This window comes from Cetorhinus maximus, chromosome 8, assembly GCF_964194155.1.
Source record: "Cetorhinus maximus chromosome 8, sCetMax3.hap1.1, whole genome shotgun sequence".
Taxonomy (NCBI): domain Eukaryota; kingdom Metazoa; phylum Chordata; class Chondrichthyes; order Lamniformes; family Cetorhinidae; genus Cetorhinus; species Cetorhinus maximus.
This window is the reverse complement of record NC_135886.1, coordinates 2493639-2500169: the sequence shown is the minus strand read 5'-3', so window position 1 is coordinate 2500169 and position 6531 is coordinate 2493639. Positions and strand designations below refer to the sequence as shown.

The 6531-nt window shown below is 42.4% G+C and overlaps 1 pseudogene; it reads right to left on the bottom strand.

Annotated features, from left to right (window-relative positions):
- Window positions 1-1302: 1302 nt before the first annotated feature.
- On the bottom strand, window positions 1303-1616 carry LOC144683349 (large ribosomal subunit protein uL24 pseudogene; annotated as a pseudogene).
- Window positions 1617-6531: the final 4915 nt, after the last annotated feature.

Genomic DNA, 6531 nt, shown 5'->3' with positions numbered 1-6531 from the left:
CCCCCCTAAGTGAAGAATATCTCAAATAGATTCAAGTGCCATTTCTAGACCAATTATGCAAATTTGCCTTATACAAGATGAAATGTCTGGCTTGGCAATGCTTTCTTAAAATTCTTATTAGCTTTATCGAATATTAAAAGTTATTAATATGATATTGGGGAAGAAATCGAGCTGTTTCACGCTTGACTTTCAGAACAACGGCTGAATTTTGGGTGGTGGTATCACACGCCTGATCTTCACTGGAAGTTTAAAGGTTGCCATATTGGTCCTTTTAGCCATTCCAGTCGGTAGCCTGAACAAGGCTCTGAGGCAATTGGAAAAGCAACAGAATTAAATTGGGGTAAATTGGATTGGTGGGTTTTAGACCCACTCATTGGGACCAAAAGCCCACAGGCAGCTGCACTCAGGTAAACCTCTGGCAAGTTTTTTTTAAGGTTTGAGTGGGGTGGAGGCAATTTTTTTAAGGCTTCCGTGGCTGAGATATGTTTTGTCGATGAGTTCTGGAAAGTGACTTTGTGCAAGGGCTTGAGTTATTTAATGTGGTAGAATGGGTGTGTTGCTGGGTCTGCCTTTGGGGTTGCAGAAGGCGAGGGAGGAGGTGGTGGGGGGGGGGGGTGGTGGAGGAGGAGGAGGAGGAGCAGTAGCAAACAAATAGAGAACTGCAGTTGCTGGCACAAGAGGGCAAAGGAGGGCAGGCCTCGGGTGGCCTTACAGCAGGTGGATCTTCCACAACAAGATCTCGGTGAACAGCAACGTGTCCAGTGCCTCTGAGTCACAGTGACTGAGCTCTACTACTTGTTGCAGCAACAATTGGGGACCAGCAGCACGGTACTGACTATGGCACTCAATTCTCAACATGACTGTGGACACTCAATTTCTATACCTCAGAATCATTCCAGGCTGCAATAGAAGAGATCAGCACTATCAGCCAATTGGCAGTGCACTGCTGCGTAAGGCAGATGACAGAAGCACTTTTTAACAAGAGGAACAATTTCATCCTCTTCCCAATGGAGGCAGCCAAGCACCAGAGGAAAGCTTGGGATTTATCTAAATTGTTGGCACCCCATAAGTGCAGGAATAATTGACTGTGCATAGTCCTTCTGTGGTCTACCTAAAGACTTCCAAAATGTTCCTGTAGAATACATGTTCATGAATACATGTATACATGTTCATGTATTCTTGAAGAAGAAGGGATTACACTTAATGAATATATATCTTGTGTGTGACCACAGGTGATGGTTAATGCAGGTCTGTGCCTGAATTCCAGGAAGTTGTTCTGATGCTTTTGTTCTGCTCCAGTCCTTACTCCTCCTTTCTCCACCCAGACCGGGTCAGAGCTTGGCTGCATACTTTTTTTCTGTATACTTGGACAACTTTACCGATCTGCTGACCCTTGTAATGCCCTCTGACGACCTGAACCTCATCATCCTTGCGTATGGGCATTGAGCGAACATTGTATTTCTGCCTCAGCTCCTTGGAGAGTGGAGAGGACATAATTTTCCTGCGGATGTGAGATGGAGCATTGAAGTGCCTCTTGCGGTTCTTCCTCCGGGAAGATGTTACAAAGGGATTGAACTTCATACTGGCCTCCTGCCCTAGCTCCTATGGCCGCCGGTGATGGGGAATGAATGCCTGACTCATTCCTCCTGTTGGAAACCTGTGCACAGAAACTGAGTAATGTTACAGTCAAAGCCGCGCCACAACCAAAACTCTAATAAAAGTTGGCTGCCATGTTTGCCTACAGAAGTGATTGCACTTCAAAAGTATTCCATTGGTTAGAAATTATTTTGGGGCATCATGAGGATATGATAAATTGTTATATAAATGTTAGTGCTTTCTTCTTTAGCTAAGAGAACATACACCTTATGTCTTTTGGTTCAGGTAAGTTAGAAATAATCACATTTTAGACTCAAATACTGGAGCTTCACTCTTGCTGCTCTCTATGTGGCTGGTAGAGTGATCGACTGACTGATACACTGTAACTCGGTGCATGACTCCAGTGCAGCAGTGAGTGTGGCACCCCGGAAGATATATTCTCAATAATAATTAGTACCTTTTTTTTTACCAATGATATAACAAGGTAACATCCCTCTTTCTTTAAAAAATGCCTCTATATCAATATAATTGTTCCAATCGTTAATTTTTTTAAACTAAAGAAGGTTAATAATCGAACTTCATAAATAAGCTTAAGAGTCTTTTATAGCTTGCTTTCTTTCCCAAGAAAAGCATTATTCACAGTGTCGCTTAGTTGTAGGATGTTGTGCCTCTATCCTGCAGATTTGGCATTCATCTCTCAGCGGTGAGTTGGCACGCTACACAGGTAATGTGTGTGTTGCTCCTATTGTTGTAGGAGTTGTGCTTCATGTCACTGATGTTGGACAGAATTTTACTGCCCCGTTGTGGCGGGGGCGGGATGGTGAAATGTGGTGAGCCATTCGAAAGCCCAATGACTTCGACAGGACTGGGAAATCTAGCCAGCGGGAGGGACCATAAAATTCATCCTGTTGTGTCACTTTCTGGTGATGTTGTTGGTGTTGCACCACTTGTTGCTGATACTAATGATGTTATCTCGCCGGTTAGTGGTTTTGCTGATGATCATTTCTGTTTTTCCAGCTCAGGTGTTGGTCAAATCTGGACTTTATTCCTTCTCATTTGCTTACCAGTTTCAGTCTTAATGATGTATGACCTTGGAGTCTGCTTCACCAACAACTTTTACTGGGTTTTCATGATTGGATCCTGTACTTGTACAGGTTGTCCTTTCAGTAACTCAGGCAGGGATTTGGCATGCTTGGTGAAGTGTTGATCTCCTACTCTGCATCAGTAAATTGTTGTCTTACTTCCTCCTCATCACTTAGAGCAAGTAGCTTGCATGGCAGAGTTGTCTTATACTTTCTTTCATTCAACAGATCTGTAAATACTGTGGCTACAAGAGCAGATCAGAGGCTGGGAATTCTGCAGTGAGTAACTCACTTCCTGACTCTCCAAAGTCTGTTCACCATTTACAAGGCTCAAGTCAGGTGTGTGATGGAATATTCTCCACTTGCCTGGGTGAGTGCAGCTCCAACAACACACAAGAACCTCAACACCATCCAGGGCAAAGCAGCCTGCTTGATTGAAACCCCATCCACCACTTTTAACATTCACTCTCTCCACCATCAATGCACAGTGTCACCAGTGTGTACCATCTACAAGATGCACTGCAGCAACTCACTAAGGCCCCTTCTACAGCACCTTCCAAACTCAGGACCTCTACCACCTTGAAGGACAAGGGCAGCAGATGCATGGGAACACCACCATGTGTAAGTTCCCCTGCAAGCCACTCACCATCCTGACTTGGAAATATATCGCTGATCCTTCACTGTTACTGGGTTAAAGTCCTGGAACTTCCTCCCTAACAGCACTGTGGGTGTACCTACACCATATGGGCTGCAGCAGCTCAAGAAGGCAGCTCACCACCACCTTCTCAAGGGCAACTAGGGATGGGCAATAAATGCTAGTCTAGTCAGTGGTGCCCACATCCTGTGAAAGAATTTAAAAAAAGACAATTTCATGTCAGTCTTGAGATGTGTAGATTGGATTGACAAGAAGGCAGGTTTTGAGTCTTCCTTTGCCTCTTGTAATTTCGTGAGGGTTCTCTTGACCATCCGGATGTGTCTTTCTAAAAACTCAAATCCTCTTGGGTAATGTGATGATAAGGTGACAATGTTGAACTCATAAAATTCAGCAAATTCCTTAAATTCCCTGGAGGTGAATGGGTTCCATGGTCGCTTATTATTCTTTCAGGAATACCTTGCTCAGCGAACAGAACTCATATTTCAGAGCCGATAGTTGTAGCTCTCCAATCTTCTGATTTTCAGATAAAAGAGAACTTTGAGTGGTAGTCTCCAACTATGAGCTACCACTTTTGAATGTGTGTGGATAATTGGCTCCCACAGTATATCATGGTCTGGGTGGTACTTCACTATCTGTCAGCTCCGCTTTCTGCTGTGTATTTCTTTACTTCTGGCATACATTGTTGTGGACACCATTCTTTCGATGTTTTTGTGGAGCCCCTGAATATATATTTTCAGAATAATTATTTCCTATTTCTTTATGAATGATATATCAATATAACATCCCTCTTTTAAAAAAACTATATAATGTCTCTATATCAATATAATTGTTCCAATCATTAACTTCTTTTAAACTAAAGAAGATTGACAATCAACCTTCATATGTAAACTAAATACCTTAAGAGTCTTCTACAGCTTGCTTTCTTTTCTAAGAAAAATATTATTCATGGTATCACTTAATGATAGGATGTTGTGTCTCTATCTTGTAGATTTGGCGTCAGTCCGTAGCTGACCTGGCTCTGAGCTTACACTTCCCCATTCCCATGTGGCCTCCATGTATCTTCTGGAGAAGTTCTTCCAGGAATTGATCTGGGTATGATTATTTTGGATCTGGCTACACCAGTTTTTATAGTGATCAGATTTCTCTGATTGACCAGTACTGCCGTATTTCTGGCTGTGCTCGCAGTTTCTTATCAGCCCATCACAGAAACTCTGCCACTCTGCAAGTAGACGCTCCTACAAAAGGACAGGGAGCGGCTCTGGCACAAGAGGGAAAATCAATGGCATTCACATCCAAAGCTCTAACCTCAGCTGAGACCAGATACGCCAATGTAGAAAGAGAACTTCTGGCAGTCAGATATAGATGTGAGAAATCCCATACATATCTCTATGGAGGAAAGTTCACAGTAGAAAGCGATCATCATCCACTGGAACAGATCTACCAGAAAAAAATTGAGTAAAACACCAGAAGACTGCAGACGTTACTCTTGAGGTTTCAGAGTCACAATTTCAGTCTGTACAAGCCAGGGAGGTGCTAGCAGATACCCCATCTTGGTTGTCACCACAGGAGAAACATGAGATAAAAGATATCGCTATAAAGATCCATTACCTAGCGAATGCTACACCACCAAAACTGAGTCAAATTAGTGATGAGACCAGCAAAGACAAAGAGTTACAGATGCTCTCTCAGCAAGGGATCCAGAGGTGGTCAGATAAAAGTCAATTGTTAATCTTCTTTAGTTTAGAAAAAAAAAGTGTAATGTTGGAACAATTACATTGAAATCGGGGCATTATATGTTTTTTTTTAAAGAAAGAGGGTTATTATATTGTTATATTACTCATAAAGAAATGGGAACTAATTGCTTTGGGAATATATATCCCGGGTTGCCACATTCACTGCTGCACTGGAGTCATGTGCCGAGTAACAATGTATCAGTTTATCAGTCTACCAGCCACATGGGTCGCTGCAAGAAATACACTTGATGAAGCGCGCAGCATTTTGAGCCTAGAGTGCGATTATTTCTAATTTATGGGAACCAGAAGACATAACACCTGTGCTTTGGTATTAAGCTTCAGCTTCAGATTTATGGTTGTAGGCTTATTTCTCACCCTCCTCCTGACCTGAATGATTGTGTGAATTTATTTTCTCTGGGAACTGTCGAATCCAACCATTTCATGTAGTTGTATGGTCCCCATGTCTACTGTGTTCTCAAACATATCATCATCTTCCAGGGTATGGATGCTTTGGAATCTTATCCTTCTAGCTTGTCCTTTGCTCTGGCTCTGATAACTCGGTTATTTTCTTTCTTTGTTTTGCATGTCTTTCCCCAGTGATTGCGTTTTTCACAAGCTCTGCAGTTTGATCCACATGTAGGACATTTCCTTCTGTCTGTGAACTCGTGGGCATCCACAGCTCTTACACATATATCTCCCAGTCTGGTGTGGATTCTCTTGTTGCTGTTTCACTGCATTAACCCTGCTGCCTTTTTCCTGAATTAACTTGAATTGGATCGTCAGGATCTTCATCTGTCTACTTGTGGTTCCATGTGCTTTGGCAGTGTCTATAGCCTTTGATATTGTGTGCTTCTCCTTTCCAATCAATTCTTTTTGTACTTTAGAGCACCCAGATAAGCTGATCTAGCAGCCTTCATTTGTGTCCTTGACCTTACATTTTCTGGCTGCACTTTTCAGTCTTGTTAAGAAAGACTCAACAGGCTCACCTGATTCCTGTCTCAGGTCTTGAAGTACATATCGGTAGATCTGATGATTTGACTTTGGCTGGAGATGTGTGCTGAACTTTTCAAAAACATTTGTCTTGGCTATTGCTGTCATCTCCACTTAGCTCCCAGCTATTAAACAAATTTAACCCTTTCTCTCCTACCCACAAAAGGACGTATCCGACCCTCTCCCCTTCATTGATGGTCTTTTAGAAAGCTACTGAATGTCAGTCTGCACTTCTGTTTAAACTTTTCAAATGCCTCCATGACATCATCAACCTCCCAATTCATCATGGGCTGGAGCTGTGCATTTATACTGTGGTGGCCGTTTCATTTTCACACAAGTCACTCAGTTTTCTTTCTCTCTCTGGCACTAATTTGGGTTGAATTTTCAGTCTAATTCAGCATTAAATTAATTAAAAAGTTTTGGGTTTTTACTTACAGACGATGCACTGCCAACATGTTATGTCTTCGGGTTCCTA